Source organism: Mesoplodon densirostris, chromosome 3 (genome assembly GCF_025265405.1).
Source record: "Mesoplodon densirostris isolate mMesDen1 chromosome 3, mMesDen1 primary haplotype, whole genome shotgun sequence".
Lineage (NCBI taxonomy): Eukaryota > Metazoa > Chordata > Mammalia > Artiodactyla > Ziphiidae > Mesoplodon > Mesoplodon densirostris.
Window position 1 is genome coordinate 150,633,670 of NC_082663.1, and position 11,961 is coordinate 150,645,630.

Consider the following 11,961-nt stretch of genomic DNA (forward strand, 5'->3'; position numbering starts at 1 on the left):
AAAAATGGGCACAAGATCTAAAGAGACATTTCTCCAAAGAAGATGTACAGATGGCCAAAAAGCACATGAAAAGATGCTCAACATCACTAATTATTAGAGAAATGCAAATCAAAACTACAATGAGATATCACTTCACACCAGTCAGAATGGCCATCATCAAAAAGTCTACCAATAATAAATGCTAGAGAGGGTGTGGAGAAAAGGGAACCCTCTTACGTTGTTGGTAGGAATATAAATTGGTGCAGCCACTATGGAAAACAGTATGGAGGGTCCTTTAAAAAGTAAAAATAGAGTTACCATGTGATCCAGCAATCCTGCTCCTGGGTATATATCCAGACAAAACCATAATTTGAAAAGATACACATACCCCAATGTTCACAGCAGCACTATTTACAATAGCCAAGACATGGAAGCAACCTAAGCGTCCCTCTACACATGAATGGATAAAGAAGATGCAGTACGTATATACAATGGAATACTACTCAGCCATAAAAAAGAATGAAATATTGGCATTTGCAGCAACATGGATGGACCTAGAGATTATCATGCTAAGTGAAGGAAGTCAGACAGAGAAAGACAAGTATCATATGATATCGCTTATATGTGGAATCTAAAGAGAAAAAAGAGATACAAATGAACTTACTTACAAAACAGACTCACAGACATAGAAAACAAACTTACGGTTACCAAAGGGGAAGGTGGGGAGGGATAAATTAGGAGTTTGTGATTAAAATATACACAGTACTGTATATAAAATAGATAACCAGGGGCCTCCCTGGTGGCGCAGTGGTTAAGAGTCCGCCTGCCGATGCAGGGGATACGGGTTCGTGCCCCGGTCTGGGAGGATCCCACATGCCGCGGAGCGGCTGGGCCCGTGAGCCATGGCCGCTGGGCCTGCGCGTCCGGAGCCTGTGCTCCGCAACGGGAGAGGCCACGACAGTGAGAGGCCCGCATACCGCAAAAAGAAAAAAAAAAAAAAAAAATAGATAACCAATAAGGTCCTACTGTAGAGCACAGGGAATTATACTCAATATCTTGTAATAATCTATAATGGAAAATAATCTTAAAAAGAATAGATATATATGTATATGTATAACTGAATCGCTTTGCCATACACCTGAAACTACACAACATTGTAAATCAACTATATTTCAACAAAAATTTTAAAAAATTATATTATACATACTGCTTTGTAATTTTCATTTAGTAATATATATTGAACACTCTCCTCTGTCATCAGATAATATAAAATACAATTTTAATGACTGGTTCATAGTCTTTCAAAAAAAATAGCTATGAGAAATACAATACCATTTACATTTATGTAAACTTTCCAAAGCCACAGAAGAATTCCACACACTGTTCAAGGATGCTCACTCAGGTAGTAAAAGTGTGACAACATAAACAGAAAGACTCACAGATGCTAAATCCTGCTTACCTCTGGGGAGAGTGGAAGGGGCTTCAAAGGGAGCTTCAAATACATGTTTTATATTTTTATGCAGTCAAAATGCCACACTCTTGAATTTTATTAAACCTGGGTGGCAAATATGCGAGGGATTTGTTTTATTGGTCTCTGAACTTTCCTTTGTTTGAACTGTTTCACACTCAACAAGAAATAAAATGCAGATGGAAGGAAATGTTTTAAATGCCCGAACACAAGATTCAAGAATTGACTTTTGAAAGTAATTTGTGATGAAGTTGAATAGTAATGAGGATGTGCCGTTTGTCAGAAATTGGTCTGCACCCTTTTGCATGTGTGATGGATGATGATAAAAATCTCAGCTGCACTAATACAATACTTGCCAGGTGCCGACACTGCTGGAAATGCTTCTGTGTTAGCCCATCAGGGCCTCCCCAGGCAAAGACCACCAGGCACATGCCTGTGGTTGAACAGAGTGGGTTTATCACTCCCTGCAGCCAGGAAGAACACACAGCATAAGGAATCATGGTGTTGCTCTTAGACAGTGATTTGGCTTAGATGCGGTGATACTGAGGGAATTCCCTGGCGGCCAGTGGTTAGGGTTTGGTGCTTTCACTGCTGGGGGCACAGGTTCCATCCCTGGTTGGGGAACTAAGATCCCGCAAGCGGAGGTGGGGGGCAAAAAAAAAAAAGAAAAAGAAAGCAAGAAACTAGGTTTGGTGATATTGAGGAAGGCTTAAAGAGATCCAGGCTTGGGCTTCCCTGGTGGCACGGTAGTTAAGAATCCGCCTGCCAATGCAGGGCACACGAGTTCGAGCCCTGGTCCGGGAAGATCCCACATGCCATGGAGCAACTAAGCCCGTGCACCACAACTACTGAGCCTGCGTTCTAGAGCCCGCGAGCCACAACTGAGCCTGCGTGCCACAACTACTGAAGCCCACACGCCTAGAGCCCATGCTCTGCAACAAAGAGAAGCCAGGGCAATGAGAAGCCCGCGCACCACAACGAAGAGTAGCCCCCGCTCACCGCAACTAGAGAAAGCCTGCGTGCAACAATGAAAACCCAACGCAGCCAAAAATCAAATAAATAAATAAGTAGGGAAACTGAGGCACTGGGAGGGGGCGCAATTCGCCCACCATGGCAGTGGGACCCCAGACCGGCGCCGGCAGGGGAGTCTGGCGGCGAGACCATCGGGGGTCCCGGACTCCCGGGGTGAAAACGTCGGAAGCCCCTACCTAGGTCCCCGAGGTCCACCGGCTTTCGGAGCTACCTCCATGGGGCAGGAGATGTGTCCAAACGACCCTAACCGCTGCCCATAGAGGTCCGCCTCGGCCTGTGACCGCCCCACCCCTCGCTGAGCCCCGCTGGCCTCGGAGAACTGGGGCCGCGCCCAGCGGTGGCGGCAGCTACCACCACCACTCCGAGGCCAGAAAAGATGGGACGTTCCTGGAATTGGCGGAACCTCTGGGGTGGGAGGGGCGAGCAGCATCCACAGATCATGGGCGGAAGCACTGGAGTTCCCGCCCACTGCAACGCAATTGGGCTCTAGGACAGAAACCGTGCACCTAGGGCGTGTTTTGAGGCTGAGACCGCCCCGTGGGCGTGGCTGTACCTGTCCCCGCCCTTCTGGGGGCGTACCTAACAGATGACGCTTCCTCGGGGGTGTGGTTTCTATTTGTCTCCACCTCTGCGCTGTGGTTTTTGTTTTTGTTTTTCTCCCCCACCCCCGCGTGCTCGAGGAAGTTTTATTTTTCTGCATGTTTATAAGGCTATCAAACGATATGCCCATATTCAGGATTTTCTCTTAATTTCTTTACAAAAATGGGACCGTTTCATACACATTTATATGCAACTAGTTTAAAAAAAAAAAAAACTAATACAATGATTATCTGCCCAAACCAAAGCATAGGGTCTCTTTGAAGGATAAGGACTTTTTGTGGCAATCCATTGTCAATAAAAAGATCCTCTCAGTCCCAACACCCTGTCCCCCAGCGCTCTCCCCAAAGACAAACATTGTCACCAGCATTTTGTGTAACGTTTCAAAGACTTTCTGTGTGTGCACAAACAAAAATGCGGCTGATTCCTCTAATAAATACTCATTAAGCATCTCCTATGTCCCGGACCTGTCTCTGCACTGGACAATATGGTGGTAAATGACCGCAAAAATCCCTTATCCTTCTTAGATTCCAGTGAGGAGGGACAAGAAATAACCATATTGGGAATTCCCTGGCCATCCAGTGGTTAGGACTCCATGCTTCCACTGCCAGGGGCCCGGGTTCAATCTTTGGTGGGGGTGGAGGAACTAAGATCGCACAAGCCTCTGGGCAAGGCCAAAAAAATAAAAAAATAAAAAAATAAACAATGGTGGCAACTAGAGATTATCATACTAAGTAAGTCAGAAAGAGAGACAAATACCAAATAATATCACTTATATGTGGAATCTAAAATATGGCATAAGTGAACCCATCTACAAAACAGAAACAGACTGACAGACATAGAGATCAGACTTGTGGTTACCAAGGGGGAGGGGGTTGGGGGGAGGGATGGACTGGGATTTTGGGGTTGATAGATGCAAACTATTACATTTAGAATGGATAAGCAACAAGGTCCTAATGTATAGCACAGGGAACTATATTCAATATCCTGAAAAACCATAATGGAAAAGAATTATAAAAAAAGAATGTACATATATGTGTACGTATTTGTATAACTGAGTCACTCTGCTATACAGCAGAGACTGGCACAATATTGTAAATCAACTATACTTCAATTAAAAATAAAGAAATAACCATATTAACAAATAGCATATATAATAAATATAATATATCCTAGTATGGGGGCACATGTTAAGGGCACAGTACACAGGTAAGGAACAGGGGAGTGTCTGTGAGCACCTGTCCCTCTGCTGCCTCTCTCAGGCCCAGCACAGCTGTTTGATTCCTATCACACACAGGGAAGCCTCTGCTCTGCCCTGACCCCCACCTCGCCCACACCCCACCTCCCCAGAGAGCCAGCCCCAACCTTTTCCAGGTTCTAGAAGGAATGCTTCTGGTGCTGGAGGGCTCACCCAGGGTGACTGAACAGGGGTTGGGGCAAGGCTGGGGATGTGTTCACATGATCTAGTAAGTGAAAAGCCAATCCACAGAATAGGAGGAAATAACTGGAAATCATATATGTGATAAGGGAATTGTATCTAGAATGGATTTTTAAACACTCCTACAACTCAAGAATAAAAAGATAAGTTATCCAGTAAAAGTGGGCAAAGGAGCTAAAGAGACATTTCTCCAAGAAAGATACACAAGGAGCCAATAAACACATGAAAAGACGCTCAACAGCATGAGCCACCAAGCAAGTGCAAACGCAAACCACGACGAGGCATCACTCACATGCACTGGGGCAGCTGGGATCAAAAAGTCAGATAACAGCGAGTCTTGGTGACATGTGGAGAAATCAGAATCCTCATTCACTGCTCGTGGGAATGTAAAATGGTGTAGCTGCTGTGGAAGAAGGTCTGGCAGTTCCTCAAATGAGTAAACATACAGTTACCACATGACCCAGCAATTCCACTCCTAGGGATCTAGCAAAAGAGTTGAGAACAGCTTCAAACACATACTTGTACACAAATGTTCACAACATTTGTTCACAACGCCAAAAGGTGTTAGCCACCCAAGTGTCCATCAGCAGATGAATGGATAAACATGGGGTCCATCCTTACACGGGAATATTATTCAGCCTTAAAAAGGAAATTCTGACATATGCTACAACATGGATGAACCATGAAAACATTATAAATGAAGCCAATCACAAAAGACCACATATTGTATGATTCTATTTATATGAAATATCCCGAAGAGGGAAATCTAATAAGACAGAAGTAGACTGGTGGCTGCTTAGGGCTGGGGTAGGGGTTGGGGAGATAGGGGGTGACAGGTAAAGGGTACAGGGTTTCTTTTTGAGGTAGTGAAGATATTCTCAAAATGACTGTGACGGGAGTTCCCTGGTGGTGCAGTGGTTAAGAATCTGCCTACCAATGCAGGGGACACGGGTTCGATCCCTGGTCCGGGAAGATCCCACATGCCATGGAGCAACTAAGACTGTGCGCCACAACTACTGAGCCTGCGCTCTAGAGCCCACGAGCCACAACTACTGAGCCCGCGCAGCTAGAGCTCGTGTTCTGCAACGAGAAGCCACCATAATGAGAAGCCCGAGCTCACCACAACTAGAGAAAGCCCACACCCAGCAACGAAGACCCAATGCAGCTAAAAATAAATATAAATAAATAAATTTATTTTAAAAAATGACTGTGATGATGGTTGTCCAACTCTGTGAATACGAAAAGCCATTAAAGTGTACACTTCAAATGGTGAATGGTATGGTACGTGAGTTATATTTCAATGAAGCTTTTTGAAAAAAAAATACACACTAAGCTCTTTAAACAAAAACAAGATTTGTGGCTACTGGCTATCGTACTGGTCTGCACATGCCTCCGTGAAAGAAAAACACCAGAAAAATCAAGAGCTTGCAGGACACCGAAAACTGCAAGTATTTACTCTGAGAAATCAGACGTGGTAGAAAAAAAAAAACAACTGTGGACTAAAATTGACAGAAGAATCAAATCTTCTTAGCAAAAGAAAGCTCTGCAAAACCTGGCCAGGGAATCTTGTCATAGAACAAAACTTCAAAGAGATGCAAAGCTAGCTTAGGTGAGTAAGGTGAACACAGCCACACAAGTGAGAGCTGACTCAACCCTTCCACCTCACCATGAACTTGAGAGCTGTGTGCATTCACGTACTGGCCAGAATTTGGGGAGGGGGGGAGCTCGTTTCACACCCCGGGGAGCCACTCCGAGGACACTGTGGCATTTTCTATTACAATCGAAAATGTATCCATCAGTTGTCTTCTTGGGCTTAACGAACACACGTCGGTACATGCAGAGATCTAAAAACTCACAAAAGCAACTGGAAATGTTGATGGCTTTCAAGGGGCTCAACCAAGTGACATGAGGACTGGCGTGGGAGACCTCTTTTTCACAGTATACCATTTGGTACCATACATTGCCCAGTTTTTCACAAGGAGAATTTGTTCACTTAACTACACAAATTGAGATAGGCTGGGACCTGGGACCCTTTGCTGCAGTACTTGCACCTGGACGAACATCTCCTGGAGCACCAGAATCTCCGCAAGAGAATACAAAGAAACTATAAGGGACTGAAAATAACTGCATCCAAGCACAGTTGTGGCGAATTCTGAACAAGATACAAAATGACCAAAACCCCAGTTGCTACTTCTGAGGTGCTGGGGGAAAAGCAGGGTACTGCGCATGATACCTACACACAGCATCACCAAGGGCGTGAGGCCACCTACGCCACCCCTCTGGGGGGACCCATGGACCTGCCCCCCATTCCATTTAAAGGACCAGCTCCCCCGCCTCAGGGAGCGAGCAAGGGCCCCTGATACTTGTTTCCTCTCCCTCACAGCACGAGTCCCAGTAAAACCCTGCCTGAATTCCTGATCTGGCTTCCTATCAATTTCTATTGATTAAAGAGTCCAAGCAGCCAAGTGGGTAACAAAAGTAAAACACTGAGGAAAAAAATACCACATACAAAGGAGATGTCAGGAACTAATTACACCTTAACATATATACTGGTCCTCTACCAGGGGCAATGTTGCCCCCTGGTGGGACCTTGGCAGTGTCTGGAGACAGTTTTGAACGTCACGACTTATTGGGGAGGAGCTGTCACTGGCATCTGGTGACTGGAGGCCAGGGATGCTGCTCAACACCCTACAGTGCACAGGACAGCCCCCCAAAAAAGAACTATCTGGTACTGAATGTCAACAGTGCTAAATTTGAGAAACCCTGGGGTATAAAAACTAAATGCCAAAAATAATGTGAGGGGGGGCGGGGAAAGCAGGCAATGATTACACACAGTAGTATTCCATTATGGCAGGTTTTTTTTTTTTTTTTTTAAGGAGTTTATTAATTTATTTATTTATTTTTGCTGTGTTGGGTCTTCATTTCTGTGCAAGGGCTTTCTCTAGTTGTGGTTACAGAGCACAGGCTCCAGACGTGCAGGCTCAGTAGTTGTGGCTCACGGGCCTAGTTTCTCTGCGGCATGTGGGATCCTCCCAGACCAGGGCTTGAACCCATGTCCCCTGCATTAGCAGGCGGATTCTCAACCACTGCGCCACCAGGGAAGCCCCCATTATGGCAGTTTTTAAACACACACACACACACACACACACACACACACACACACACACAACCAACCAACCAATCAAACAAACAAACAAACAGGGCTTCCCTGGTAGCGCAGTGGTTGAGACTCTGCCTGCTAATGCAGGAGACACGGGTTCGAGCCCTGGTCTGGGAGGACACCACATGCCGCGGAGCAACTAGGCCCCCGAGCCACAGCTACTGAGCCTGCGCGTCTGGAGCCTGTGCTCCGCAACGAGAGGCCGCGATAGTGATAGGCCCGCGCACCGCGATGAAGAGTGGCCCCCACTTGCCACAACTAGAGAAAGCCCTCGCACAGAAACGAAGACCCAACACAGGAAAAATAAATAAATTAATTAATAAACTCCTACCCCCAACATCTTCTAAAAAACAAGCAAACAAACAAAAAACCTACATACACAGACTAGAAAGTGATATGTTAAATTACAGATGGCTACGTCTGGGGAGGGAGGTGGACAAATATCTGTACTGTTTTACCAGTGTGTGCAGCAAATATGGCTAAATGTTAAAATTTGTATATTACTTCTGTATATTTCTTTGAATTATTTCATTAAAAAGCAAATATGGAAATGGTGTTCCGTTGAGATTAAGGAATTACTTTGGATCTGGAAGAAAATCATTTCTCTGTGAAAACTCACCAATAACAGAATAATAACGATATCATGGTAGCTAATGAATGTCTACTCCACATTATGCATCACTCACTGTAAACAGGGTTTCTCCGTATCTGCATTATTAAGCATTGGGGGATAATTCTTAGTTGTAAGTTCGGCCCCATTCAGGGCAGGGTGTTGAGAAGCATCCCTGGCTTCCACCCACTAGATGTCAGTAGCACCCCACCTCCACCCCGCAGGTGGTACAAAAATGTCTCCAGATCTTGTCAAGTGTCCCTGGGGGTAAAACTATCCCAGGGTTGAAAAATCACTGCTCTAGACCGTTCATTTGATACTAGAGTCTTTTCTCCCAAGTTCAAGGTCGTAAGTGCTGTCATTCTGCCGCCTGCATTTCAGGGGTCTAAGACTTTAATATGAGGACGACGACCACAATGATGAGCTGACACTAACAATAATCAACTTTTTATTTTATTTTATTTTATTTTGGCCAAACCGCTTAGCATGCGGGATCTTAGTTCCCCGATCAGGTATTGAACCCGGGCCCTCGTCGGTGAAAGCTCAGAGTCCTAACCACTGGACCGCCAGGGAATTCCAATAATAATCCACACTTTACATCCCAAACATCACTTGCTAAATGCACGTACTGTTATGTACGTTCGATTTACAGGCTGGAAACAGGCTCTGAGGCTTAGCAACTTGCCTACTACCACCGGAGATCTGATTAAGGCTTGGGGCCACGACTGGCGCCCAAGACTGGAGCTCAGCTGAGCAGAAGGTCTGACGGGACACGACTGAGATAGTAAAAATCAGCTGAGAAAGTACCTGCCCTGTCATTCATCATGCTGGGAGGGCGGATGAAGCCAGCTGCAAAATTAGCAGGAAACGTATCCTCCAAGAACACGCTACAGCTATAAAGTGTCAAAACAACTCCCTTTTGAGCCATTCCCGTCTACCTCGCTGAATACTCTGTCCATTAAAAGCACAGCTTCTGACCGAAGTCCTATCAGAAGGAAGACAACGTCCCTCTCCTGCCTGTCAGGCCTGATTCTCTTAGATACCAAGAATCCGTCTCCATCTCCACCAAGGTGCAGGGCTCAGATAAGGGGTTTCCGGACATACAATGCACAGGCATCTTATCTTCGAGGTTCCCAAGGAAACAGGGCCTGGGTCCACGTCGCCGTCCAGACCCAACGCTGACCCCTCTGCACGGAGCTCAGTTTTGCTCTGAGCCAATGGAAACCAGCTGCATTTACATCTCACCTACACCCACCCTTCCCCAAAATCCTACAGTGAGTCCGACCCGGGTCCTAAGGCCCAGGGGGTCAGAAGGTCCCGCGCCAACCAAAACCTGCGGGGCTCAGTCCCATCCCACCGGCCTTCACTCGGGCGGGACCCGGGAATTCGCGCTTTTAATGACCCCGCCCCCTACTCCTGGAACTGTGCCCCGCCCTCTGACCCATTCCTACCGCCGCCCGCCACTCCTCCAGCCTCGGCCGACGAGCAGACGCGGGGCCAGGACCTGCGGTGGACACAGGAAAAACCTCCCTCTGGAGAAGCAGGCTGGCACACGAAGACAACCGCAGCCCCCTGCGCCCGCTCCCCGACCGCCGCTTCCGCTTCCGGCTCCAGGGCTGCTGGGAGCGGAAAAGGGGGCAAGCCTTCGGCTTGGGACTGGTGGAGCCCCGAGGATGGGCGGGCCAACGGCATCCTCCAATCACCAAGCAGAGAAAGGCGATTTCCCCCGCCCCCCTGCGGGACGCGATTGGACCCAATGTCCGGCCTCTCCCCTCTAGGTCATTCCTGAAACCGAAATTAAGTTGTGGGCGTGGTTAAGCAGGGATCCGCCTACGTGGGCGTGGTTATCGCCTAACGAGGCCCAGGGATGCTGCTGGGGGTGTGGCCTCCCGCTAATCCCTGAGCGCCCAGGTTACTCTGATAAGCAATTGCCGCTCGCATAAGCAATAAATGCTTATTTCTCCGAACACGTTCCTCATGCTAACACACCCGTGTAAAAAGACATTCCCATTGTTGGAATGTTTCTCCCCTGAAAGTCTTTTATTTCTTGGGGAAATGGGGTCATATTTTATTCATTTCTCTACGTGTTGCTTTTGTTAATAATATATGCCTTGTGATATCCCATAGTGGCCACTGGATGGCGACCTACCTCATGTTTTCACTTTTGTACCTATATATGTATTTGTATTGGGTGATGGGAAAAATACATGGGGACTCCTCAAAAAAAATGCTCTATAAGCATCTCTGTATTCCAGACTCTATTGTCTGCACGGGGGAAGACAGCAGTAAACGAACACAAAAATCCTTGCCCTCATCCTTCTTAGATTCCAGTGGGGAGGGACAAAAATTAACCATATAAAGAGCATATATAATATGATGTATCCCAATGTGGACAGGGGAGTGGCTGTGAGCACCTGCTGCTTCTGCTGCCTCCCCAGGGACCTGCACAGATGTTTCGTTCCAATCACACACAGAGAAGCCTCTACCCTGCCCTAACCGCCCCCTCTCCCCTTTTAGGGACCCATCCCCAGCCTTTTTCCAGGTTCTAGGCAGGATGCTTCTGGTACAGGGAGGGCTGCCAGGGTGACTGAGGTTAGGCTGGGGCAGGCCTGGGGACTCTGCGAGCAGTTCCTGGCTGTGAACTGTCATCTCAGGCGTTTGGAGAAGTTCAGATGTGCAGTGGATGGTGTCCAGGATGGGGTGCAGCTGGTTTATTTGTATTAAATTAACAGGCTCAATTTGGGGAGAATTGAAAATTCGTATAGGTCTCCTTTTTTAAGGGCATGTCTGTCGATTCAGAAACGATAACTTCATCATAATATAGTGTACACAAGTCAGTTCAGAATGAATCATGGAACTGAATGTAAGAGATAAAACACTAAAACATCTGGAAGAAACACAGGAGAAAAATCTTGGGACTTCCCTGGTGGCGCAGTGGTTGGGACTCCACACTCCCAATGCAGGGGTCCAGGTTCCATCCCTGGTCAGGGAACTAGATCCCACATGCATGCCACAACTAAGAGTTCACATGCCACAACTAAGGAGCCCATCCGCAACTAAGACCCAGCACAACCAAATAAATAAATAAATATTTTTAAAAAAATCTTTGTAGGGCCTCCCTGGTGGCGCAAGTGGTTGGGAGTCCGCCTGCCGATGCAGGGGATACGGGTTCGTGCCCCGGTCTGGGAGGATCCCATATGCCGCGGAGCGGCTGGGCCCGTGAGCCATGGCCGCTGAGCCTGCGCGTCCGGAGCCTGCGCGTCCGGAGCCTGTGCTCCGCAACGGGGGAGGCCACAACGGTGAGAGGCCCGCATACCGCAAAAAAAAATAAAAAAAATAAAAAAATAAAAAAAATAAAATAAAAAAATCTTTGTGACCTTGGGTTAGGCAAAGAATTCTCAGCTAGGATACAAAGTGTGGAAATACACACAATGAAAAGATCAAGTTGGTCATTAAACTTTTAAACATTTGCTCATTGAAAGTCACTATGAAGAAAGCAAGCAGGCAAGCCACAACAAGAAGATATTTGTGAAATAGACACTGACAAAGTAATTGTATCCACAATATACAAAGAAAGCGTTCGGTGGAGAAAAATAGTGACCACAAGAGGGCGCCCTTTCACTAGCAAAACCTCCTAGTTGGCTGTTTCGGAACAGCCCCTGAAGTATTTCAGGATA

General features: G+C 46.8%; 1 long non-coding RNA gene across 6 annotated transcripts in view; it reads right to left on the reverse strand.

Moving 5' to 3' along the window:
* Positions 1-9,879, reverse strand: part of LOC132487041 (uncharacterized) — a 43,264-nt gene extending 33,385 nt beyond the window's left edge. For 5 of the 6 annotated variants that reach the window (XR_009531508.1, XR_009531506.1, XR_009531505.1 and 2 more), the window contains exon 1: positions 9,736-9,879. This is a non-coding gene — a long non-coding RNA (uncharacterized LOC132487041). Of the gene's footprint in view, positions 1-4,806; positions 4,980-9,735 lie in introns of those variants that run through there. The other variant, XR_009531510.1, reaches the window with a different exon arrangement.
* Positions 9,880-11,961: the final 2,082 nt, after the last annotated feature.